This window comes from Saimiri boliviensis, chromosome 7 (genome assembly GCF_048565385.1).
Source record: "Saimiri boliviensis isolate mSaiBol1 chromosome 7, mSaiBol1.pri, whole genome shotgun sequence".
NCBI classification, from domain to species: Eukaryota; Metazoa; Chordata; class Mammalia; order Primates; family Cebidae; genus Saimiri; species Saimiri boliviensis.
Genome location: NC_133455.1, coordinates 43,608,381 through 43,636,295, shown reverse-complemented (window position 1 = coordinate 43,636,295; position 27,915 = coordinate 43,608,381). Strand labels below are relative to the sequence as shown.

At 37.1% G+C, this 27,915-nt stretch overlaps 1 long non-coding RNA gene across 1 annotated transcript in view; it reads right to left on the bottom strand.

The window, feature by feature from the left end:
- The window catches only part of LOC141584990 (uncharacterized), an 84,573-nt gene extending 56,930 nt beyond the window's left edge, over window positions 1-27,643 (bottom strand). The window contains exons 1-2 of the long non-coding RNA XR_012518271.1: window positions 27,377-27,643; window positions 26,265-26,375 (exon numbers count right to left, since the gene is read on the bottom strand). This is a non-coding gene — a long non-coding RNA (uncharacterized LOC141584990). The remainder of the gene's footprint in view (window positions 1-26,264; window positions 26,376-27,376) is intronic.
- Between the last annotated feature and the right edge of the window lie 272 nt (window positions 27,644-27,915).

Genomic DNA, 27,915 nt, shown 5'->3' with positions numbered 1-27,915 from the left:
TTCTGGAACCAGCCTGCCAGGGATAAGCCAAGTCCAGCTCTCTCGTTGAGTTGCTTACTAGCTAGGTATCCTCAAGCAAGTCACTTAAAACCACCAACAGCCACTGTTTTTTACTAGTTAGCTTTAAGTATGGCTAGTACCTAGCTCATAGGATTGTAGTGAGAATTAAGTTAGACAAAATGCTTAGAACAGTGGCTGGCAAAAAGTAAGCCCTCAGTAAGTTGTAGGTGCAATTAATAGGAAAGAAGATTATAAGAATATTTGGTGTTTCTCTTGTCAGCACGAAAACCGAAGGGTTCACATTTATTAGGCATCTTCTCAAGGCTGGGCTTTGGCCTTCAACAATCCTGTGATATTAGAGATGATTATCTCTGTTTTTCAAATAAGGAAATTGATGATTAAAGAAGTTACAGTAACCTTCCCAATATCACACAGTGAGTGGCAAACTTGAAATTTGAACCAAGGGTGGAATAACCCCAAAATCCTCTTTCTTTCTAACCGATGACTCCATTATGCATGTTTCAAAGATCTTTTCTAGTTACCCTATAAAACTGTAGTCCTACCTCCTAAAGGTCAAGCTAATAATGGACCTAGTCTAGTGTGGAAACATGCTATATCAGAATAATATGGGAAAGGGATCCAAAACCATCTTGATTATGGAATGTAAGGTTCTTTATGAGGGAGAGAGTATTTTACAGATAGTTTAGGGTTTATACTTACGCCATATAAATACATCTTCAAAGGTTATTCTGAAATGTGGAAGGAACTCAACAAAAAATGAAGACTTTTCTTCTGGTGGCATGTACAGAGAGAAAGACAAAGAAAAATGCACACTATGAAAGAAGGAAGAAAGAACAGAGAGAGACATGGAAAATTCATTTCATCCCAAAAGAATTGCAGAGGAATTACAAGATGCTATGTATCAATATGGTATATCCAAGGATGCTGAGAAGGAAAGTGATGGCTTTAGGAAGCCAGGGTGTGGAAAAGGCCAGCTAGCCTAATAGCACAGTATCAAAAGTCTCTTCTTTATCCAGTATTATTTATCCAGCCCAGAATTTAAAAGCCTCAAAAATCAGACCTCGTAGAAGAACTGAGAAGCCACCCTAGATGTCCTAGAAGAAAAATGAATAAAAGCGCTGCCATAGGTCATGATGGGACCTCATCTCCTTCTCCTCTGTCTAGTATAAAGGGTCCCACTTCTTCCATGGTTACAGAAGTGCAAGTCTGGTAAAAGTCTCAGGGATGGAGCAAAAGGAAAGGTTAGACAAGAAGATGGTTAGAAAGTCCAGAAGGTGAGCTGGGAGAACCATATCTCCCAGATTCACTACCTTAATCAGTGCAATTCTGGGATTAGAGTGCCTTCCCTCGCCCTGCAGATTATCTGAACTTAAATGTTTTCACAGCTCAGATGACTTCGTTTCAATTACAAAGTAGCCAGTGTTTTTTATATGTCTATCTCCCACGTTCTCAAGTATGTAAGAAGAGGATTGTGGTGATAGTTTCATGTTTATGCATTTGGAAGAGAACCACAGCTTTTTCAGAAGTCAAAAAAGAATACCATAGAAGAAGCACTATTTACAAATAATTAAAATGCACACATGCGTGGGCGTGCGTGCACACACACACATGTGCACATACACACACACACACACACAGAATAGATGCAGAGAACAGACTCTGCACTCTTAGGAGCATGTCAATGGAGGCATGTCAACACTCAATGAACAAGAGGGCCAAAAGCCAGGAAGGTGAACTCACCTTTGGAACTGATAAGAGTCATTGTTTAGCTTTCCATTGTTCCTTGTTTTGATCTAAGTCTGCCTCTCCTATCACTTTCCCCTTGTCACAGTCTCTCACTGTCAGCACTAAAACTGAAGCAAATTTTTCATTCCATGTAAGAGAAATATACTCCCCTCCTTTTGTCTTTTTCAGGAAATTGGTGGCTCACGTTCCACTAACTGGAGTGTTTGGCCTTATCTCATTCCTATAAGCTAAGTGGGAATTTCAATGCCATAACTTGGAATTATTCTGTCCAATTCACCATAAATGGATTCTGTTCTCATTGCAACATTTATCTCTAGACCTCACTAAAGATACTATTCAGGCTTACGTACAGGCACACAATTGTCCTCTCTTTGGCAATGAGGCCTTTAGAAATGTAATGAAATGTGACAGGCTTTTGAATTGGGCTCTAGAAACTGTTTCTTTTATAACCAAATGGATTTCTTGCCATTTTAGAAGCCAGTCTCTACATTGCTTTAAAATTTAAAGAAGGACCTGGGAAACTGGGATTTCTAAATAGACAATACTTGTTCATTGTTCCAGAACCATCTTACAGGCATTCACTACTTTTTCTGATATTTATTTGAAACTTGAGAATTAAAAGTAACGTCTAGTCATCAGACAGAAGCCTCAATGTACTCTTTCATCATGTAAGTATCAAGGATGATACAAATCAAAAATGCAGGCTAAGGTCACGGCTTTTTACAATGTACAATGGAGTTTCAAGATAAAATTTATAGCACTAAAAACTGGGTGACATTCTTCCAGAATGCACTAGTCTGCCCAACTTATTTTTCCATGACTGGCATCTGTTTTGATTAGATGGAACATGTGCTATATTAATGGTTAAGTAGTTTACCATCTAGTTCAATTCCTTATTTCAAAAATAGGCCAAGCCTTAAAGAGGTTCAATGATTTTTCCCAGAGTCATATAGATATTAAATAGCCAAGACTAGGTCAGGTCATTTGAACCTTTTCACTAACATATAATTGTCCAATTATGTGCAACCATGACCTATGTTCTATTAAGACTCCACTGTTCTGATCACTAAAAAAGGGCCTTACAAATCAGTATCGTAGCTCAATTATTCTACAGCATTTAACATACCCTGAAAACACATAGACTGTTATAGTTTATAATAAACACAAATATCTTTTCTCTGACCATAGCATGATAGAAACTAAGCTCAGAAGGATTTATCTAGGAACAAAAGAAGGAAAATGAAATTTACTAGGTTCTCTGGATTCTAGTCCTGATTGTCACTGATAATTCAGTGACTTTGTACATATCCTTAGTTGCCTTTTTTTTTTTTTTTTTTTTTTTTTTTTTTTTTTTTTTTGAGCTGGAGTCTTTCTCTGTAGCCCAGGCTGGAGTGCATTGGTGCGATCTTGGCTCACTGAAACCTCCGCCTCCTGGGTCCTGGTTCAAGCAATTCTCCTACCTCAGCCTCCCAAGTAGCTGGGATTACGGCACGAGCCACCACACACAGCTAATTTTTGTATTTTTTAGTAGAGATGGGGTTTCACCATGTTGGCTAGACTGGTCTTGAACTCCTGACCTTGTGATCCACCCACCTCGGCCTCCCAAAGTGCTAGGATTACAGGCATGAGCCACCGCTCCCAGCCAATATCCTTAGTTTCAACATGTGAAACTGGGCAAGTCTAAAAGATAGGTGCTTCAGTGAGATTCTCAGGTGAGTGGTTGAATTAGGTAGTGATTAAGATCCTTTTCAACACTGAAATTGTATTGTTCCCTAATCTGTGTACCAGGAAATTAATTTAAGAGACCCTCCTCACTGACCCTATCAAGGAGCCCAGCACAGGCAGTCACAGTGGATTCCACCCACAAAGCAGCTCTGATATGGAGAAAACCAACTCACAATTTCTAAGAAACCATTGTAGCAAAGACTTTGCCTTCCAACAATATTTATGTGCTCCTTCTTTTTACTATTAATAATAGAATTCCCCACCCAAATTTTCACAAGGTTCAAAGCCTTCCAACTTTAGATGGCAATTCCTGGCCTCCCTTGCAACTAGGTGTGGTTTTGTGACTAAGTTCTGACTAACAACCTGTGAGCCAGAAATGATGTGTTAAGGGTTCTTGCAGGTTTTACCCTTAATTAGAAGAGATGTGCCCTTCACTTCCTCTTTTCCCCTTCTCACTGGCTAGAGAGGAGTTGCTATAGCCAATTTGAACACAGGGATGGAAGCTGTGTGTTGAATATAACAGCATTAATATAGCAGCCCTGCATTGCCTATTCTGGACAGGCACATGAGAAAGAAATAAACTTATTTTGTTTAAGCCACTGCATTGTGAATCTCTATTTTAACAGCTTAGATGGTTAGCTCAATGATATAGTTATCAGTGAATTCTGCCATGGAATAAAAATGAGGACTGCAAGCAGAATGCTTTAGTCTTGGATTCTATTCAGTATTACCTAGCCCACCGCATTCCATTTCCATTTACACAGAAACAGTTTTAATCACAAACTAAGACATCTCAAGCTTCATAATTTATAGGAAGATTTGTGGATTACTAAGGCCAATGATGCTTTTAACCCAATATATGCTGCAAAATAATTAATGGTAGAATGAATCTTTATAGTTAACTTACTGTAGTCAAATATTACTTTTCAAAAATGCCAATGTCAGTAAATAATCCTTCACTGCAGAAACACAGTGCTTTAAATAAAAACACTAGGGTCACCAGTAACAAAATCATCAGTGTTGGGTTGTGATAGTACCAGGTTGTCTTTATGACAGTGTTTCTTCAAATGGAAGAGATTTGTGAATGCTGAAATCCCAGGAATGTAAGGACCAGATACTGCTAAGTTTTCTGCCAGCACACTAACAGAATTATCCACAAAAGTTTTACTTACTGGTCAGTTCACTGTCACATCTCCCCTTCAGTGTTGGCCCAATTCAGAAATCATTATGTTGGTATTGTTATATCAAGTTTAGTCTAAGCTGCCTCTTTACGTATTTTAAGTGTGCCCTAAAGTTTTCTCTGTATATCATAAACTATAACCTAAATGGAGTTCTATTGTGCCAATAACCGAGTTTTGGCCAATCAAAGGTGGCCAACTGTCCAAATCATGTTCAAATAGGACGAACATCGAGCTCTAACTAATCTGGCTGTTTCTGTACCTCCCTTCCATTTTCTGTATGTCACTTTCCTTTTTCTGCCCATAAATCTTCTTCCACCACGTGGCTGCACTGTAGTCTCTGAGCCTACTCTGGCTTGGGATGCTGCCCAATTTGCGAATCATTCTTTGCTCAATTAAACTCTTTTAAATTTAATTTGGCTAAAGGTTTTTTTTTTTTTTAACAGTATGTAAAACCAAGACCTGATGTTCTAAAACATCTAGCTTAACAATAAAAAAAAGCCACAATTTGTGTGAGATATATATATATATATACACACCCACCTTGGAACACTATTCAACCATAAAAAGTAATGAATTCGTGGCATCTGCAGCAACCTGGATGGAATTGGAGACCATTATTCTTTTTTTTTTTTTTTTTTTTTTTTTTGAGACGGAGTTTCTCTCTTGTTACCCAGGCTGGAGGGCAATGGCACAATCTCGCTCACCGCAACCTCCGCCTCCTGGGTTCAAGCAATTCTCCTGCCTCAGCCTCCCGAGTAGCTGGGATTACAGGCACGGGCCACCATGCCCAGCTAATTTTTAGTGAAGTAACTCAGAAAAGGAAAACCAAACATTATATGTTCTCACTCATAAGTGGGAGCTAAGCTATGAGGATACAAAGTCATAAGAATGATACAATGGACTTGGGGACTGGGAAGAAAGGCTGGGAGCAAGGGTGAGGGATAAAAGGCTACAAATTGGGTACTGTATATACTCCTCGGGTGATGAGTGAACCAAAATCTCAGAAATTACCGCTTAAGAACTTACTTGTAAGTAACCAAACACCACTTGTTCCCCAGAAATGTACTGATTTTTTTTAAAACAGAATGAGCCACAATTTGGTAAGGATACTTGTGGTAGATACTGAAGATTGGTTCATTTAACAACCATTTCAATCTCCTAGCATGCCCTCCTGCTATGAAATACAGGCTGGAAAGCTAAATCTCACATTCTCCAGAGGGTTCTACAGAAAACCTAGGTCCTTCTAAGTCCACTTACATTCTGCAAGCTACCTGATACCTTATATTCAATCTCTTTCTGTTTACATTGGCTGACCTAGATTCTAGGCTGCAACTAAGAATCCTGACTGACAGAGTCATATTTTAATTCTCTGCTTCTTTAAGGATTAAAGACATGGGGGAGGCTCATAAAACATGTTTTTATGGCTGTCTTCTTATCATTGGCACTTTTAACATTATTTTGTTTAGAGAAAGAGAAGGAAGCACCACACAGAAGGCTAGGTCTTGGGAGCTATGAGTGCTAATCAGAAGTGCTAAATAGCTACCTTCTTATTCCAGACTGACTCACTAGCCATCTGTGCAGACACAGTCATTTTTACACTGGTCTCCATGTGGCAGCCAATGCTGGGTGACTACACAGGGCAACGGAGTTCTTGGATGGGGATAGATTTAATAATTTACTATACTTTTTTAGAAGGTAAAGGAGTCACCAATAGGAGATACAGCCATTAAAATCCTTGTCAACAGACAGATTGTTAGGCCTGCTTCATGAAGCTTTTTAATCCTCAGTGTGTGATCTCCAACCAGTAGCATCAGCATTACCAAGAAATTTCTTAGAAAGACAAATTCTCATAGACTTACTGAATCTGAAACTCAGAGGGTTGGCTCCAGGAATCTGTGTTTTAGCAAAGCCTCCAGGTGATGCTGACACATGCTCAGGTCTGAGGACCACTGGTGTATGTAATCCAGTCCTATTTGAGGTTAAATGAAGTTTAAGAAAAGTAGTAGCAGGGCAGGAAAGTGAAAAGACAGTTGAATAAACAAGCCTTTGGTTTAAAAGGAAGCCCACTTTAGAAACAGACTATAATTTAATCCCTTTCACATATAAAATGGAAAATGCTTTAGTAGAAAGAGCATTGTGCTGGGAATCTAAATAATTTGATTTAAATTTTGGATTGTTAACTGATCAGCAACTTTGAAAGAATCACTTAACTTTTCTGGGCTTCTATTTTCTCCTTTGTAAAATAAAAGAGGAGATGAAATGTTTTCCAATACTCACAAATGCTATTTTCTATAATTGCTTCCTAGGTACCATGCCCTTTCTGGTATAAACCTGATGATAGAAATTTTCCAGCATTCTATTTCTCTACTTAGGAGTCATTCCTGAAGGAAAATTAATAAAAGATATTATAGTTCTTCATCCCAAGACAGTGCTTCCAGTATAATATTCCAGTTTAATTCAGATCTGGTGAAACACACTGGATGTCTGAGAGGTCCAATGTAATATTTAAAATACAATGAGGATTATCAGTATTCTGGAAATACATGTAAATTACATGAGGCTCTTGTGTTATTGATTATTTTGATTGCACATGAGAGTTGAATGTTAAGGACTAAAGTTGAACACATCAATATTCTGTGTGTTTCTCTCTCTCTCTCTCTTTCTCTCTCTCTCTCTCTCTCTCTCTCTGTGTGTGTGTGTGTGTGTGTGTGTGTGTGTGTGTATTAAACAATTTAATCTCCTTCCAATATTTAAGAATTGAGATTCATTGGCACTTAGTCAAGACTGAGGCATGTAGTTATTATACTTGGGAAAGCCATAAATTATGCTCCTAAACAATGTGGAAACATTGTAACACTGACAGGAGATTCTGTCCCTTCAGTGAGTTTGGGAATTTTAGAAGAAAAAAAAAAAGTCATTTATATAATTGGAGTTTGCAAAAACTGGAAGAGAGAAGAAATTGGCCTACCTAGATAGCAGCAGAGACTAAAAGCAAATCAGTTAAGGAATTTGTTGAAGATGGAAATTCACAATTTGCAATTAAACACATTGCAAAGCTCTAGAATAATAAGACAGCTAAAGAAAGGTACAGTAAAAATAAGTACCCCTTAAGGTTAATACCATATATCTTTCTTACCACTCATTTTTTGGCAGGTAGTAAATACTTAGAAAATATGTGGGAATAAAGATTGAACATGTGAATATTTTAACTCTTTAAATGTAATCACAAAGAAATACAGTATTTTAGTTGTGTGTTTCAAGCAGGTGTGAGTTACTTTACTTTTAATGAGCCTAAAATATAGCATTTCTTTCAAATGTTTGTAATGCCAGTGGAGTAAGCATGAAAATTTCATGCAAGTTTTATTATAGTGAACCATAAATATTCACTGCTTTGAGACTATAAAAATGGCAAATTTGAATGGTTCAATCAGATATCTTCTTTGGTCTAGGAGACATCATCTACCTTTAAGAACAGATTAGTGGCCCGGCGTGGTGGCTCACGCCTGCAATCTCAGCATTTTGGGAGGCCAAGGCAGGTGGATCACAAGGTCAGGAGTTCGAGACCAGCCTGGTCAACATGGTGAAACCCTGTCTCTACCAAAAATATAAAAGTTAGCCAGTCCCGGTGGTGGACACCTGTAATCTCAGCTACTCGGGAGGCTGACACAGGAGAATCACTTGAACGTAGGAGATGGAGTTTGCAGTGAGCCAAAGTCACGCCACTGCACTCTAGTCTGGGTGACAGAGCAAGACTCTGTCTCAAAAAAAAAAAAAAAAAAAAAAAAAAGAACTGATTAGCACTCTCTGTAAACACTGAGTAACAAAAAGGTAATCCTGGCACTAAAAGGGATGGAACCACTACAGGCTATCGAGACCCTTTCTAAAACATGTTTTAAGCCAGTTTTCTACAGAGGTCATTTCAAGGCATAGATGTAATATAAATAAATGAAACAGTACTGTTATGGAGCTATTAGAAGGAACAATTAACAAAGAGTTTTACAAGTAGGTTTTAAAAATAAATAGTGCTTATGTTTTCACAATTCTGCATATGTACTAAAAACCACTAATTACAAACTTCAAAAAGGAGATTTTATAAATCTATTTAATCTACATAAAAACTGAAAAAACTAGAATATACCAACGGTACAGAAAATGGACATACAAATGCACTCTCTGGTTCATTTGCAGCTCCAAGGAGGAGGAAGAGCCTATTACTGCCAAACCCCAGACATCTGCCTGGTTGCTAGCCAACCTTCACAGCATCATCTCTGCGAAGATTGCATGTCACAGCTCACACCCTTGCCAAGTCATAAGCATAAAAATACATGCAGTATTAATAGCCTCTGGTATTTCCAGCACGATGCTTGAATTCTGGAAAGGGATCCCCTGAACATTCCTAAATTGAACCATGGTGAGAACCGTCATCTCACGAAATGCCATTTGAGTCTTTGTGGGATCTTTTCTCAAATCTCGCTTGTCTAGTCAAGCTCATATTGCTGGTTCTAGGACAGAATAGATGTAACCATAAGCAGTGCACTTAACTGAGGCTATTGGAGAGGAGAGTTACAAATTCAGATGAAAGGCCTGAAAGCTCAGCAAAATCTGCATATGCACAGACCCAGTGCTATATACAACATCAAGAGCCTAAAGGCCTTTGAATCCCTTCTGTGGAGGCCACATTAGGAATCCTTGATCTGTATTCCACACAGCATGTCCCCACTGCACTCTATTAGAGTATTTTAGTGAAAGTCAACATTGAACACTAGATACTAGGATCTTAGAGAGGACCTAAAAGAGGCATCCTTTTCCTTTACTTTCACGAATAGCGGCCTTTACTTTCTTGATTAGAACCGACCGCTGTAATGGAATGCAAATGGCACTGGGCAATAGGAGAAATAATCCAGTAGACTGAAACTATACTTACTTTGCTTTCACTGCCATGGGCTCTCTGTCTTTCTTTAAACTTTTCTGCTTGACATTATATATAGTATTATTCTATTTCCAGCATATTTTTGCCATTACATTTTAAAATTGCTTAGAAGCCCTATTTTTTTTAATTGCATTTTAGGTTTGGGGGTACATGTGAAGAACATGCAAGATTGTTGCATAGGTACACACATGGCAGTGTGGTTTGCTGCCTTCCTTCCCCTCACCTGTATCTGTCATTTCTCCCCATGCTACCTCACCTCCCCTATTTTTAATAACAGCCATTTTCATCAATTATCAATAGCAATTACAATCTTTCAAAAAAAGTTCTGAAGAAACCAAATATTCAGTCATTTCCCACAGTTTATATGAGTTGATTCTGACCATACCAACGAGTCTCAAAACATGGTTTTGTGTGTATTTCAAAAGCGCCTCTTTGGCCAGGCATAGTGGCTCATGCCTGCAATCCCAGCACTTTGGGAGGCCAAGATGGGGGGATCTCTTGATGCCAGGAGTTCAAGACCAGCCTGGTCAACATAGTAAGACCCCATCTCTTTAAATAAATAAATAAATAAATAAATAAATAAATAAACATTTGAACAACAACAACAAAAAACAAATGCCTCTTTTTTTCCCAAAAGGATGGAATGAAATGTGGCAAGAATCTATTAAGCACCTATGGTATCCCCAGGATTGTGTTTAAATGTCATGGAAAACACAAAGAGAAAATGCTTCTTCCTTTAGAGGGCTCACTACCAATTAAAAAAATAAGACTGATTAATATAAGGCAATGAGAGAATATAACAATTCGTTAAGTATTTGTATTCATAGGCCATAAATTGAAAAAAGTGCTCCAGATAAAAGAAGAAATATTCTATGTTCTATCATCTGACTTGCCTATACTAAAAATAGGACTTTATGTATGCTGCACTGAAAGAGCATGATCCCTAGGGAAAAGGGGAAAAGACATGTTAATAATCACCAATAACCATTTATTTTCTGGCACTCTGCACAGCTTCATGCTATATAGCAGGCACCTAAAAAGATTAAGAAGTTATAGCCTCTGTACATAAGTTGCTTACCACTCAAGTTTATAGTTCCCAAATGATGAGAAATAAAAAGTTGCTTTATTTTTTCCTACTTGAAGTTCAAGAGGAAGTGTCGAAGGAGAAATCTGTTCTTGCAAGATTCTCAACAAGAAACAGAAACATTTCCATTAGAAACATAGCAAATAGGACTGTTCTCCTGAGATTTCCAACCTAATTAGTCAGATGAAAACATTTTTCAGATATTCCTCTGCTCATGTGTTTAGAAATGATAAAAAATCATTGAACATATTTTCTCCTCTACTATCTCTGGAACACAGGCTGTGTCACTTGAGGTTAAAGAAGAAGGCTGGCAAAAACAAATTTGAAGGTCATTTAGAAAGAGGGAAGGCCTGGAATGAAAATAAAAGAACCGCAAACAATTCTCAGAGAGTCCCAACCAATTCACATTTAAGATATTAATGCTTAATGATTTTTAATCCCTAAACCAAGTTTCAATAAGACTAACTGGATAACGATGAGAATAAATGAAGGTAGTTGAATCAAACAGGATTTTATTAGATGGTCTTTTGCTGTAATTACAATCCAATCCAGGATCACAGTAAAGCAACGAAGTTACATGAAGCAAAGACATGTTGTATCCAGTGCACATTTTTTTATAGTCGCCAGCCTTAAACTGCCTTTCAAACTGCCAGCCACACTGTACCATATTAAGCACTACATAGTCACATGCCATGAACAATGGTCTTCATTGGACAGAAAGAGAAAGAGAGAGTTATTCTTTATTGCACCATATAGAACACACTTAGAAAATTACATAAAATATACATGAACTTTTTGACATTAATTCAAATAGTCCAATCCAGTCAAGAAATGGAATATTGTCAGTACTCCATAAGCAAGCTCTGTCCTAGAGACAACCGATAACCACTATCTTTACTTGTGTTCATCATTTTCTTGCTTTTCTTTGTAGTGCTACTACTTATGTATGCATTCCTAAGCAATAGAGTCTGGTTTTGCCTGTTTTTGAATTTCATAGGAACAGAATCAAAATATAGGCATTCTTTTGTGCCGCTATTCCTTTGTCTGACTTTACATTTGGGACAATTTCCAATGATGTTGCCTGTAAGTGATTGTTCATTTACATTACTGTATGGTATTTCAATTTATTTCTTTGTTATACATATATTCAGGGCCCATCTATGACAGTTCTCTATGATATGTTACTGGAATTGCTGAGTCATATAGTATGTATACCTTCAGCTTTCCTCAATAATGCTGAGCTTCCTTTCAATTTCAATCCTAATTTTAACCAATTTGGTCACTGTGTCATTGTCATTTCCACTTAATTTTTCTAATCGCTAATAAGGTTAAGCACCTTTTCCTATGCATACTGGCCTCTCCCACTTAATTTAACAATCAACATCACCCTAACTAGGCTTCTTTGTACAGCACACGCAAATGCAGCAAGTAGCTTGACTATTTTTCAGTTGATTTGGAATGATCTCACCACTGTGATTATAAAACTCTCCTATCAACTGTGCTTCAGTTCATATCAGTCATTGAAACAGTCTGCAAAGAATGGAATGCTTTTTTGTTAAATCTACCGTTTGATGTTATAAGGAAACATGTTTAAATCCCAGCCTATACCTACTCTTTAAGCTAATCATGGTGAAGTTCTACCAGGATAAAAGATGAAACATGAACTCTTTCCAGCACAAAAGGAAGCCTGTTTAGTACAGAAATTGAAGACCTAAGATCCATCAATGCAGGGCATTATTGAATTGGTTTCTATTTTCTGAGTGGAATTACAGACTTTGAAATTTAGGATAACACTAGGATTCTCTCTTCTTCTGAATGAAAGAGCCCTAGAATTTCAGAGTAAGAAAGATGTAATATGCTATTGTGTTTCTTATAGAGGCATTCATTAACTATTTATGTCACGTGCCCCAAATGGTCAAGGGCAAGCTATAACCCCAATGATAAAGAACATTTTCTGAAAGAGCCTCTATTTTGCAGAAACGTTTCCTGCTCTGCATATCCTTGGGGATACAGAGCAGAGAGCCTCCCTGTGTTTGGAATTAATCTTTTAATCCTCTTAGATCATTTGGTTTACTGTCCTAATCTACCTGTTTTCATTGTTTTTCTGTTACAAATCAAAAAGAAAATCTTCTCAGCAAATGCACAGAAGTATTTTTATAAAACACAGAACAGTAATTTTGGTGGGCATAAACTAAAATAAAACTTCGTCTTTACTTCTCAAATTCCATGAATATACATCCATCTTCCAGCTTTTTTAACTTTTATAAAGAAAAAAAATTCCAAGACCTATCCACAAGTAAGTACACCTCTTTCAGTGCATAACTACAGAAGATACAGATGAGTAGAAACTTCAAAACGCATAACTGAGCAAACAGCAAAGAAACATTCAAAGGCATACATCTTCCTGGGCTTTTGGTTTATTTTTCTTTTGTTGTTGTTATTCTTCTCAGAGTGAATGCCAAATTTACAGGGCACTAAATTCAGAATATAAAGGAAAAAAACTAACATGAAATGTGATATAAAAATAGCTAACCAACTGCCACTCAAAGGAAAATAAAACCAGTTATTTAGCTGAATTGAATATTTGGTCAGAACAGTTGCTGTATCCAGATATTGCCTTAATCTCTTCAAGAAGGATATTAGGAAGGTACAATTGTCTCAATTGCTAACACATTGGCATTTTATCGAGGTATCTTCATGGGGAAATTTTTCAGAATGGGTAACTACTTCTAGATTTCTGGCACACATTTTTTGACAAGGAAAATTTTTTTCAATTTGATATCATGATATATTATGATATTCACTTTCTATGGAAATCCACTTCACATTTATATGAGATGTTACATTCAATATAATAACCCTAGTGTATAGCAGTGTTAAGTACTTAGGAAACACTCAAATTCTTGTTGAATGAATAACATTTTTATGGCCTACAATTGACTCCATTTTAAAGGTTTAATTTATATAAGTAGGGTGTATCTGTAATTTTTAAATAAAAGCTTATAAAATCTCCAGTCTAATCACTTTAAAATTTTAAGCCAAAAGTAGTCTAAAAGTAGAGTAAGGGAACTCCTTTCTTTCTAATAACAGTATTAACTTCAACAATCAAATCAATAATTTATAAATTATCAACATAAAATTGAAGCCTGACTTTCTCCTTTGAGGGCAGAAAGGAAGAAAAAGAGAAATGAAAAGAAGGAAGGAAGGAAGGAAGGAGGGAAGGAAAAAAGGGAGGGAGGGAGGGAGAGAGGGAGGGAGGGAGGGAGGGAGGAGGGTAGGAAGGAAGGAAGGAAGGGCATCTTTACAATAACATTAAGAGAAAGACAAGCTTAGCACCCCTTCTCCAAATACAGCATGGTATAACAGAAAAAACATAGATGTTAACTATTCAGGCAACAAATACTATTGAGAACCTATGTCAGGTACTGTGTCAAAAATAAAGTAAAAAAATTTAATGAATATAACACAGACCTTATCAGATAATCTTGCAGTTGCTTGGTGGTGCTCTATTCAACCCAGTATTCAAATCTTATTTTTATCATTTATATGACTTTGTACAAATTACATAATATCCCAAAGCCTTGATTCTCTTACCCGTAAAAATTAGGAAAGTTTAATTTATTTCTCAGTAGGTTGCTGGAAAGATGAAATGTGGCAGTGTACTCTATGTACACGTGTGTGGTGCATCCATAGTAGGCCCTAACATAGATGAAGTCCTCTCATTTGCTCCTCTTTCACCTGCAAACAATCAGTTATCCCCAGTAAGACACGAAAAAGGAAAAGATATTGACATATTTATGATACAATTTATTATTTCAAGATCCTTTTAAATCAAGGAGCAAGTATTATAATCCATGTTTTTTGGATAGAGGTACTGAATTTGTAATACTAAATCTATTACCTATATGTTCATATTTTTCTATTTTTTTATTTACTAAACTACCCATAATGACTACTTTGTCATTAAACGTGATGATGGGAGTGAAACAAACTTGTTCACAGAGTCCTCTGGGTATAAAAGACAAAGGTTAGGAGAAAGAGGATTGAGAACTGAAATAAAAATGAGAGGGAGAGACCAAAAAAAAAAAAAAAAAAGTACCTATTAATGCCTCATATCAACCTTATTTATTTAACTAACAGTAAAAAGTAATTTAGTTAACCTAAAAATCAGCAGAGTCAATATGAAAGTCAATGTTTTCTTTCTTTGTTTTTTTCTTTTTGAGATGGAGTCTTCCTCTGTCACCCAGCCTGGAGTGCAGTGGCACAATCTTGGCTCACTGCAAGCTCTGCCTCCCAGGTTTAAGGGATGATCCTGCCTCAGCCTCCCAACTAGCTGAGATTACAGGGGTTTCACCATGTTGGCCAGGTTGGTCTTGAACTCCTGACCTCAAGTGATCCACCAACCTCAACCTCCTAAAGTTCTGGGATTGCAGGTGTGAGCCACCATGCCTGGCTGAAAGTCAATATTTTCTCATTTATTTCTTTTTTAGTTGGCCTGACTCATTTGATACTATTTTTATTGTTTTTACTATTAATTTGATGCAAAGGTTTGAGAAAACAAGTTCATCTCTTCAGCTTGACATGGTCAAAGAAAAATTTAGAAGGTGAGGGAATGGCAAAGGGCATTGACAAGTGACACAATAACAAATTAGAGAACATATTTGCCACATGTAGAAAATATTAATATTAACTTTAAAATATATAAAGAAGTAAAAGGAAAACAACCCAAAAGAAACGTAAAAGACATTAAGACTTGGATAGGCAATTCATGGCAGAACTCTATATGATCAAAAATATTAAAATTTCTAACTAATAATTAAAGAAATACAATTTAAAACATTAAGAGAAATTTATTTCTATCAGATTAATTATATGCACTTTTGCTAAGGGTGTTTGTAAATGAAAATTTTCTTACAATGTATTTGGAAATGTAAATTCATGTAAAATGTATGAAGGCCAAGTTGATAATGCTTATAGATAATTAAAATGTATATGCTCTTTGTCAAAGAAATTCCACTTCTGGAAATTTATCCTATGGTTATAAATATGAAAAGCTATGAACAACTGTTTCTTATATCATTATTTTATATTAGTGAAAAGTTCAGAACAGTCTAAGCATCCTTAGATAGGGAAATAGTTTTAAAAATTACAATTAAGCTATATGGCTTGGCTCCATGTCCTCACCCAAGTCTCATCTTGTAGCTCCCATAATTCCCATGTGTTGTGGGAGGGACCCACTGTGAGATGATTGAATCATGGGGGCAAGTCTTTCCGGTGCTATTCTTATTGCGGTGAATGGGTCTCACAAGATCTGATGATTTTAAAAACAAGAGTTTCTCTGCACATGCTCTCTCTTTGCCTACTGCCATCCACATAAGATGTGCTTGCTTCTCCTTGCCTTCTGCCATGTTTATGAGGCCTCCTCAGCCATGTGGAACTGTAAGTCCAACTAAACTTCTTTCTCTTGTAAATTGCCCAGTCTCAGGTATGTCTTTATCAGCAATGTGAAAATGGGCTAATATGCACTGTGACAAGAGTATTTCTCAAAATTATATGCATATATGTGTAGGACATGAAAACACATCCCAAAATATATTGTGAACAAAAATTAAACTGTAGAGCAAAATGCATAATTTCTTCCAATTTGTGCAAAAATATTAGCTATATATGTGTGTTTATGTCTTTGTCATGTATCTAAAAAGAAAGCCTAGAAGATATCAACCAATCTACTAATAGTGATCTATTAAAAGGAGAAATTGATTAAGAGCATTGAGGGAGAGGAGGACATATTCTAGGTAACTTTGATTGAAGTTTTGTAATATGCATATATTATTTTATATACATGCAGAAAAAAGGAAGAAAATGTGTACTCTATATCTGCTCACAATTTCTTCCAAAGAAAAATAAGACAGAAAAAATATTTGGGTGATGTAATAACAATTTAACAAGGTTGATTTTTCTCATTTTTCAGTGATTATTTTGGTCCTGCATGAATAGTGTCAGTGCAATCTATGCCCTAGTATGCTTTTCCTGATGGCTAAATTTTCTGAAACAAAAGTTTCATCCAGGGAAGATGTTAACTGATTCATTTTTACCTGATGCAGGCAGGAATTATCATCAAAGTTCTCTTCTACAATTGCAATAAAGTCTATCATTCTCTGTCACTGCCCCTCATGTGAATACCAATTGCTTGATGCTGTGTTTATGTTTTATCAAACTGTTTTACATGCCTTGCCTGCCCATCTAAATTTTCAGTCTACACAGAATCAGGGTCTAGGTCCTCTGCTCTCTCACACTGAATGAACCTAGCAAAGGAATTAACTTGATGAAACTTCAATTCATGGACACCATGGACATCCAACCATTAGTGAAAGGTATGTCAATATCTGTGTGATCACTGTTCTAAAAGAATGAGAAAGTACTCACCAGGCCTGGTCCAAGATCTCACTTTGTTCCTTAAGAACTTGGACTGTTTCTATAAGATTCTTTAATCCAATTCTAATCTTAAGTAATAAGACTCTAGAGCTAGAATTTGATCCACATATCAAGGAAAAAAATCTTAAACCTAAATATACAATTATTCATTGCTTGATGAATCTTCAGTGAACCAGTATTTTTTTAAACAATAGTAGCAATAGACATGAAGGATACTGACAATTCTGTCTTCCCAAGGCTGGCTGAAGGCAGTGGGAGTAATGGCATTTGGGAAAATAGCCACAGTGCTATTAGTTTCACATCTCTGACAGCTAGGTCTAAACTGGAATTGCAGTGAAGAATGGGCCAACACCTACAGCTCCCATCAATACCACCCACTCTGCCTGCTCCAATCCAACATCTCCCACCACAACCCTCACTTACACAGACATGCACACAGGTATATCTTCAAAGGGCCAAAAATTAGAAAGCAGAGCTCAGGTCCCAGAAGCAGGGGTCCTTCATGTCGGTGAGTGGAGAACTATCCAGATAAATAGGGAAACATGCATGCAAAGAACCACGGAGCCCCATGTAGAGGACTTATCACAAAGGACAAAAATGAAATAACATAGCCCAGTGCCTCCAGTACTATTATTACTATTACGAAAAAAATTAGTGCCACAAAAGAGGTCCCTGGAATGAATCTTTATCACTAGCAAAGGGATTACTTTACCTTATTCTCAAATTTCTGAAAGGGCCAGGCACAGTGGCTCATCCCAGCAGTTTGGGAGGTCAAGGTGGGCGGATCACTTGGAGGCAGGAGTTCAAAACCAGCTTGGCCAATATGGTAAAACCCCATTTCTATTAAAGCTACAAAAATTAGCCGGACATGGCGGTGTGTACCTGTGAAAGCTGAGGCAGGAGAACCGCTTGATCCCGGAAGCCAGAGGTTGCAGTGAGCCAGGATCGGGCCACTGCATTCCAGCCTGGGTGACAGCGTGAGACACTAGCTCAAAAAATATATATATTCCTACAAAGGCCATGGAAATACATTAACTCCAGGTGGATCATGTACCAAACATGAGGTGGGCCAGATACATTTTGATTAAACTTAAACCTTTAAGAATATCTACAAGTAATATGCTCAGTCCTCTTTATCTTGAAACATACAATCTTCTCAATCCATTTACCTACTTTTGAAAAAGACACAGGTTTTTATAATTTTGCATTTTTATCCTAACTTTATAATGAAAAAACAACACTACAACTTTGATCATAGGTGCAACTCACTCCCCATGTCCAGGAGAAATTAGAGAATGGCGTAAAAGAGTATATATAGATATTTTATCATACTTACCAGATAATGTGTTTTCCACAAATTGAAAGTTTGAGGCAACCAAGTCTATTAGTGCCATTTTTTCTAATAACGTGTGCTTACTTTGTGTCTCTATGTCACATTTTGGTAATTCTTGCAATCTTGATAACCTTTTCATTACTATTATATCTTCTATTGTACTCTGTATCACTGATCTTTGATGTTACTATAGTAATTGTTTTGGGTACCACAAACCATGCCCACATAAGATGTCAAACTTATTCAATAAATTTTGTGTGACATCACTAATCATCAGGGAAATGCAAACTAAAACCACATTGAGATTCCAACTTACTACTGCAAGAATGGCCATTATTCAAAAGTCAAAAAACAATAGATGTTGGCATGGGTGTGATAAAAAGGGAGTACTTGTATACTACCAGTGGGAATGTAAATTAGTATAAACTTTATGGAAAACAGTATGAAGATTTACTAACAAAAGTAGATCTACCAATTGATCCAGCAATCCTCCTACTGGATATCTACCCAAGGGAAAAATAACTCATTATATCAAAAAGACACCTGCATGCATATGTTTACTGCAGCATGATATGGTTTGGCTCTGTGTCTCCACCCAGATCTCATCTTGCAGCTCCCTTAATTCTCACATGTTGTGGAAGGGAATTGGTGGAAGATGATTGAATTATGGGGGCAGGTCTTTCCCATGCTGTTCTTGTGATAGTGAATGTGTCTCAAGAGACATGACAGTTTTAAAAAATGGGAGTTTCCCTGCACAACCTCTCTCTTTGCCTGCTGCCATCCATGTAAGACGTAACTTGCTTCTCCTTGCCTTCCACCATGATTATGAGGCCTCCCAGCCATGTGGAACTATCAGTCCAACTAAACCTCTTTCTTGTGTAAATTGCCCAGTCTCCGGTATGTCTTTATCAGCAGCATGAAAACAGACTAACATACAGCACAGTTAAAAATTGCAAAGATGTGAAGCCAACCTAAGTGCCTATTAACCAATAAGTAGAAAAAGAAAACATTATATATATATATATATATATATATATATATATATATATATATACACACTACGGAATACTACTCAGCTGTAAAAAATAATGAAATAATGTCTTTTGCAGCAACTTGTATGGAGCTGGAGGCCATTATTCTAAGTCATGCAACTCAGGAATGGAAAGCCAAATACCATATATTCTCAAGTGGGAGCTAAGCTACAGGTATACAAAAGCATACAAAGTGACATGAACTACGAAGATTCAGTATGGAGAGAGTAGAAGGCCAGTGAGGGATAAAAAAAAAAACTGCATATTGAATACAACCTAGACTACCCAGGTGATGTGTGCACTTAAATCTCAGACTTCACCACTATACAATTAATCCATGTAACCAAAAACCACTTGTACTCCAAAAGCTATTGAAATAAAAGAAAATAATAATAATAAAAAATAAAAATAAAACAAAATAAATGTTTTTTGTGTACTGACTGCTCCACTAACTGGCTATTCCACTGCTCCACATCACTGGCCCTCTTCTCAGGCCTCCCTATTTCCTGAAACACAACAATATGGAAATTAAGCTAATTAGCAACCCAACAATAGCTTCTAAGAGTTCAAGTGAAAGGAAGGTTTGCATATCTCCACTTTAGATCAAAAGCTACAGATGATTAATCTTAGGAAGGCATGTCAAAAGCTGAGGTAGACCCAAAGCTAGGCCTCTTATACAAACAGTTAGCCAAGCTGTGAAAGTAAAGAAAAAGTTGTTGAAGAAAATTAAAAGTGCTACTCCAGTGAATAGCCAAAGATTAAAAGAGAGAGAGAAAGAGAGAGAGAGAGAACCAGCCTTATTGCTGATATGGAGAAAGCCTATTTTTAGTAGCCTGGATAGAAGACCAAAGGAGCCATAATATTCCCTTAAGCTAAATCTAACCCAGAGCAAGGCCCTAACACTTCAAATTCTACGAAGGCCGAGAGAGCTGAAAAAGCTGCAGAAGAAAAGTTTGAAGCTAGCAGAGATTGGTTCATGAGGTTTAAGGAAAAAAAGTCATGTTCATATTACAAAAGTACAAGGTGAAGCAGCAAGCACTGATGTACAAGCTGCCGCAAGTTATCCAGAAGAACTAGCTGAGATAATTGATGAAGGTAGCTACACTAAATAATAGATTTTTAATGCAGATAAAATAATATTCTACTGGAAGAAGATACCATCTGTGACTTTCATAGCTAGAGAGAAGTCAATGCCTGGCTGCAAAGTTTTAACGGTCAAGCTGACTTTCTTGCTAAGAGATAATGCAGCTGGTGACTTCGAGTTGAAGCCAATTCTTATTACCATTCTGAAAATCCTAGTGCCCTTCAGAATTATGTTAAATCAACTGTGCCTATGCTCTGTAAATGGAACAACAAAGCCTGGATGACAGCACATCTGTTTACAGCATGGTTTACTGAATATTTTAAGCCCACTGTTGACACCTACTACTCAGAAAAAAAAAAATGATTTCTTTAAAAATATTACTGCTCATTGACAATGTACCTGGTCACCCGAGAGCTCTGATGGAGACATATAAGAAGATTAATGTTGTTTTCATGCCTGCTAACACAACATCCATTTTTTAGCTCAGGGGTCAAGGAGTAGTTTCTACTTTCAAGTCTTATAATTTAAGAAATACATTTCATAAGCTCATAGCTGCCATGGATAGTGATACCTCAGTGGGTGTATTAGTCCATTCTCACATACTAATAATGATGTAGGATTTTTCTTCTTGGTCACTTTGCAAGCTGGGGACTTCCAGCCAGCAATGCCCTGCCCAGGCCCCTCTCGGCTGTGCTGGCATGTCCCATCTCACCTGTGTTATAGTTTGCACCCACGTTTGGTGGTTTCTGAGCTCAAGTACCACACCTATGAAGGATGAGAATGTTTCACAGTGAAGGGTGAGGAGGGTGGAGAGTAATTTTATTGAGTGATGAAACAGCTCCGAGCAGAGAGGGGATTCGGGGTGATCCTTCTATGTGGAGCAAAAGTTCCCCGTGTGGCTGGATCTGGTGCCTTTTATGGACTCAGAATAGTGAGTGCATGCTGATTGGTTTGGGAGCATGCAAAAAAGTTTAAAGGAAAGACACCACTCAAAAGTGGGCATGACAGTGTAGAAAACCAATTAGGAAAGGGTAGGTACATTTAATATAGGTGAAAGGTCAGGATCAACCAGAGGAAAGTGTGCCAAATGAAAGAAAATGCTCAGTGCACATCCAAGGATTTAACATGTGGTTTGGCTTTCTGGCTTTAAACTGTCTTTGTCTTGGAGGAAGTAACTGTAGATGCGATGGACTAGCAAGAGAACTAAAAGAAGTGGTGGACATGTTGAAATGACAACAAAGAACTTAGAATATTCCATAGATTTAGTTGATAAACAGCAGCAGAGTTTGAGAGGATTGATTCCAATTTTGAAACAAGTTCTATTGTGGGTCAAATGCTATCAAACATCATAGCATTCTACAGCAGCTATCAACACTGAGACAATATACTCCAGCAAAAAGATTATGACTCACTGAAGGCTGGGATGATTGTTTGCACTTTTAGCAATAAAATATTTAAATTGAGGTATGTACATTGTTTTTTAGACATAGTGCTATTGCACACCTAACAGACTATAGTGTAAACATGACATTTATGTGCACTTTAAGTGTGAAGCCAACGCTCATTACCATTCTAAAAATCCTAGAGCCCTTAAGAATGATGCTAAATCTACTCTGTATGTGCTCTATAAATAAAATAACAAAGCCTGATGACAGAACATCTGTTTACTGCATGGTTTACTGAATATTTTAAGCCCACTGTTGACAACAAAAAAATTCATGTGACTCAATTTATTGTGGTGGTTTGAAGCAGAATCTCCAGTACTTCCTAAGTATGCCTGTAGTTAACGGGATGTGAGTGCCACTCCTCAACTCCAGCCTCTGGAGGCCACACAGTTACATGAAACTGCAGGCCCAGGTGCATGAAATGTCTTCATTTTTCAAGAGAAATGAGAAACTTCGATTTTTGCTTTGGTGTTAAGGGTAAATTTAAAAATTTCTAAACACTCTGTAGAGGCAGAGAAAATATATCTGATGGTCAGACAGGACCCACAGTTGCTCCGGCTTGGACCTCCTCTCAACATTTACCCTAAAATAATTTTATGTGTGTTTATGTTGTAATTATCAATTATCTAATGTTATGTAGAGAGAATAAATAAAAAGGAGAAGAATGTCAACATTAGTTCTACTAAAATTTGAGTTTGCATGCTTTCTTCGTATATCTTCTAATTATAAATTAGTTGCACATAATTTAGAATTCTTAAAGCATCTTCACCTCTTTATGAAGAGACGAAGATCTATCATGGTGAATTTTATAAATGTATTACATGATCTCTAAGATAATTTTGGTGGGCTCACAACTTCTCAAAACCACCAGAAGAACACTTGAAAGAAATCACTTCTATATATTAAAATTCTGGTGTCAAGCTTACTTGCTTACTTGGTAGAAGGGATCCTTTTATGAACTCAAGTAAAATACACATCAGACTGACTCTTTGTGGCTAACCTAGGGAATTTGCTTATTTCCTGTCTCCCAGTCTGCAGTGTATTATGTAGGAGTTATCAAAATCTCACCTTTGCCAAGGTTTCACTCCCTACAGTGTTTAAAAAATTTCTTAATTAATTTCTGGTTGAAAATGGGCATGCTTGTAATTCTTCATTACATAAACTTCTTATATATTTAAATAAAACCTGGTACTCAATTTTTCCTTTCTAAATTTCAGTTGGTCCAAGGAACCCAAACCTGACAACAGAAAGAACAACTCTAAAATGGATAGCTCTTCCTCATCACTGGCCAACTGTTTAAATACATACAAAGTATTTTGGATCAGTCACCTATAATGGTGTTTAGTAACTAAATTTTCTGACAGTCCACAAAGAATACAAAGTCTTCTTTTCTTAATAATAACACCATGCCTGTACAATGGTGAAATAGGAAGGGTTTCAGTGACTCAGTTTTGTAAAACACAGAAACACAAAAGACCAGTGGGCACCAGGAAACTAAGTAAGACCTATAAACTTCCCTATTTCAAAGAAGCAGAAATACTGAGAAATGGAAGCTAAGGCTCATATCCTTTAGGGAAGACTTCAACACTCTGATCTTTCAAGTTAATGTTAGCTTTTTGATATTAACAAAATAAATGATCAGGTTCCAATATAGCAAAGTCTCAGTTATATATCCTGATGAGGAGATCAAGATGACATGGACAAACCAAATGGGAATGAATCAACAGAGTATTTTAAAAGAATGTGTTTGGCTCTGGCAGAAACTTCATGCTTTCATGTAGTAGTTTCATAACTCCTTTTCTAATTAGGTTTGAATTAATTTAAATAAAAATTAGTTTCTGTTTCCTCAGCCACTGAATCCAGAGAGAGATGACTTAGAACATTCTTCTGGCCAAAATTATTGTTGCAGCTTAACCAAGGGCAAGCAGTAAGATAGCATCCCACGCTCAGATGATCTGAAGCTCCATTTAACACACATTCTTTTTCAGAGAAATTCAACATTCATGACTAAGAGAACCTAACACAAAAGCAGTAGCATCACCTTCCTTTACTCCCACTGAGTGAAAATAAACTGGAGGATGGCTATGCCCCAAAACAGTGAGTTGCTAATCATCATAGTTATCATACTTCTTTTGGAGGAAATGGGATTTAATCCAATGCCTGCATGTGCCTTTTCAGGAAATTGCTCATCTGTCTAATTAAGCTCTTCTTTCTTCACAAGTCTGTGAGTACATTCAGCAGACATATGGCTTCCAGAAAACCTTCTAGCCCTTTTTCTGTTGGTCATTAGAAATTTCTAATATAGTCATTGGAAATCTCCATTTTAAGGAGATTCCATCACTTTGTATTAATCGCTGGTTAAACTTCATTGACACTTGTTTAGAAAGTGCCATTTTCTATTGGGAAGCACTTTTGAATGAGCACAAATAAAAAACGCTCAGAGACTATAGAGGTGGGTTTATGACCTTATCACTAGCATAAAGCATCTAACTGCTCAGAGACTCCAAATATACATATGCTCAAGCAAGCATATTTCAGCTTGTTTATTTGTTTTCCAGTGAAACAGCCATTGTACTTTGTCCTCTGCCCTTTTCATATTATACCACAGGGAACCTGCTCTCTGTCCTGGCTTCCATCAACTAACCTTTCTTTATTTCCTGTCCTTGCTAAGTTAGTACAACCCACTTCACTTCCACCATAATCATTTTCCATTTCCTTCCTTCTAAGCCAGGTTCTTCATTTCTACCTCAATTGAAGAAAAATGTAACATTTATGAAGTCCTGTGTCAGATCCTGGAAACATGAAACAAAATAAGACAAGGGCTTTGCCCTGCAGGAGCTTGTGGTGAAATGGAAAGCAAAATACAGACTCAACCCAAAACCCCACATTCAACTGTGATGGGAACAAGAGAAAAAAGTCCTGTTTAACATGTTTAACAGTGTGTGAAGAAAGCAATCAAGAAGAACTAAGTGTCATTCTTTCTCTATGAAAAAAAAAATTTATTATTACTTTGAAATACTTTTCTGCTCTGGAAATAATGCTATTCAAATAGGTGGTCATACATCTGTCAAGAGGAAAGAGAAGGGATTTACTGAGCATGTTTGTCTTTTCCCACTGACCTGTTGTATCTAAAATACTTATAGAGAAGTTATTCTTATTTATTAAGTTATATTCACATAGACTATAATTATAAATGACATTAAAAGAAACAAGGATGACAATATTGAAGTCGACTGAACCTAAATGAATACCTTCCCTCTCAAAAAGCGTAAGATACCAGTAACAGAAAAGCCCTGAAACCCAAGTTTCATTCAGATTTTCCATCCCTTTAGCCCACTTTGAATCAAAACTACACAAGCTCTTAGGTCTGTTGAAAGGCATCACAATAGAGATAATTGTAAGCCTTCAAGCAGATCTCTGGATTCAAGATTTAACATTCCACCAGTACTGGAATGCTTTCAGCTCTATTCATGCGCACCAAAATGGCTGGAAGAGGATTTAGTTGATCTATGTGCATGCAGCCCAAAGCCTGTGGGCTCCTCACATCTGCTACATTTATAGGTTAAGAACAGATCCAGGCAAGGTCAGTTCCATGCATTTCAAATATTGGAGTTCAGGAAGTCATTATTTGAACATGCATTATGACCATTCAACAATTACATGGTGGCTTGGGGAAGCCAAAGTCATAGAACTACAAAAGCATTCACAAAGGGCTGACAGATCTGTTATAATACTAGTCACCACTTACCCTCCTCCACTGAACCCTGGCTTGTATTTCCACCCATCACAGCACTAGCAACTCTAACCAATGATGTGAATGCCATACATGTTAGAACAAACAATACAAAGGCAAAGCAAAAGATTGCCAAGCAAAATGGCAAACATCACAAAAGTTGTAGGATTTCATAAGGTTAACAGTGATGTTGAAAAACATGTTAGATCACACACACACACACACACACACACAAACACACATAAGCCAATGAACAGAGTTATACCTAAAAATTAATAAATAGGAAATCAGCAAAGATGCTGATGTGATAGGCATGACAAATATATATATTTGAAAAAAAAAAAAAAAAAAAGGATTCTAAAAGGCCCTTAAGGGCCAGTAATGGTGGCACATGCATGTAATTCCAACACTTTGGGAGGTTGTGGGCAGATTACTTGAGGTCAGGAGTTCAAGACCAGCCTGGCCAACATGGTGAAATACAGTCTCTATTAAAAATGCAAAAATTAGCCAGCATACCTGTAGTCCCAGCTACTGGAGAGGCTGAGGTGGGAGCTTTGCTTGAGCCCAGGAGGTTGCAGTGAGCTGTGATGGCACCATGTACTCCAGCCTTGTTGATAGGGTAAGATCCTGTCTCAAAAGTAAAAAAAAAGTAGAATGCAGTTCAAGAAATCAAAAAAGTCATTGAGAAAATTAACCAAAAAGAAGTCCCTTAAGAAAACTGACAAAGTCCTTACTTTACTTATTTCAAAATTCACCCTCATTGTGGCCACATTGCAAAAGTCATACATATGTTAAATGAGGGTTTCAGTATTGCTATCATATGTTTTTATTCAACAATTAAGCCAAAAATGAGTGATCAAAATTTGATTCATCTGTTTTTTTCCTTAAAGTGCTAAATATAATTTAAATAGTTTAAATGTAATAATAAACAAATTATCATGAGATTTAGTTTCCTTTTGAAGCTATAGAACCAATCACAGTTATTTTCATTATTCTTAAAATATTATAACTGGATTCATTTTCGGGAGCTTTATATATATATGTATGTATTTTATGGACATATGGACATATGGATAATGAGGAACCATTCGCTGCTCCAACCATGGTCCTTGCACCAAAGAAGCATCTAAAAACCTGCAAGGCTGCATCACCTATCAAGCAAGTCATAGGTGACCTCTATGACATCAACCAGTGGAGAGGGATTCTTCTGAACCCTATGCACACATAACCATGGTTAGTTAACTTAGGGGTGTTGTGAGAGTTTGCCCCTTACTTCAAATGAGGCTTTTCCTTTGATTAAAATGAAGGGCTTAGCACACTAAATCTATTTTTCCAGTACTAATGAAAGCAAATCTATCAAAGAAAAAAAGTCTCTAAGTGCTGCATGCTAGGTTATACACCTCAGGTAGCTAAAGATGCTTAGTTGAAGAGGTCAACTGCAATGCTATGAGGCACATATTAGCAAGACAGGATCCTGCCCCAAATTAGTTATAGAGAAAATGCAGCCTCCACCACCCTAAATGTTCCAGTCCTCTCACCATAGCAAATTTGCTGAAGCTCTATTGGAAAAGAACTGATCATTCTACCATAAGCTACAAAGCTCTCAATGGGAAACAATTTTATCTCACCCTTTTCCTCTGAGGAGGTGACCTTGTACAATATCAGGAGCCCAGATGTTTTGGAGTCAGACAGGCAGAGCTTCAAATCCCACCTTTGTATTTATAAGCTGTGTGATTTGGACATGTTTTCTACCCTTTCAAAGCCTCAGTTTCAATCCCTGTGATACCCAAATAAAAAAAAGCTGTCTCACGGAGGCAGAGACTAAAAATTGAGGCAATGACTCAAGAATGCCCAATAATGCACTTCATAGTGGACACTTAAGAAAAAAAGTTAGTTCCCATCACTTCCTCCATGCCAAGAAAGACCATGAGGAAGCATAACCCCTCTGGCACCTGGTGGGAAAGGAGGAACTGAAAGGGGATAAAGGGAGTGTAAGAGGAAATGGAGAGGGTGACACACAGACTAACTTCACCAGCACCGCCCCCATGCTCTCATTTCACCCAGGGCCAGTCCTAATCTCACATGGAAATGAGGGATAAGATATCTGTGTGTCAGACACAAAGTACGAATTCAGTGCATCTGACTCAGAAACTTGGCAAAGACATGG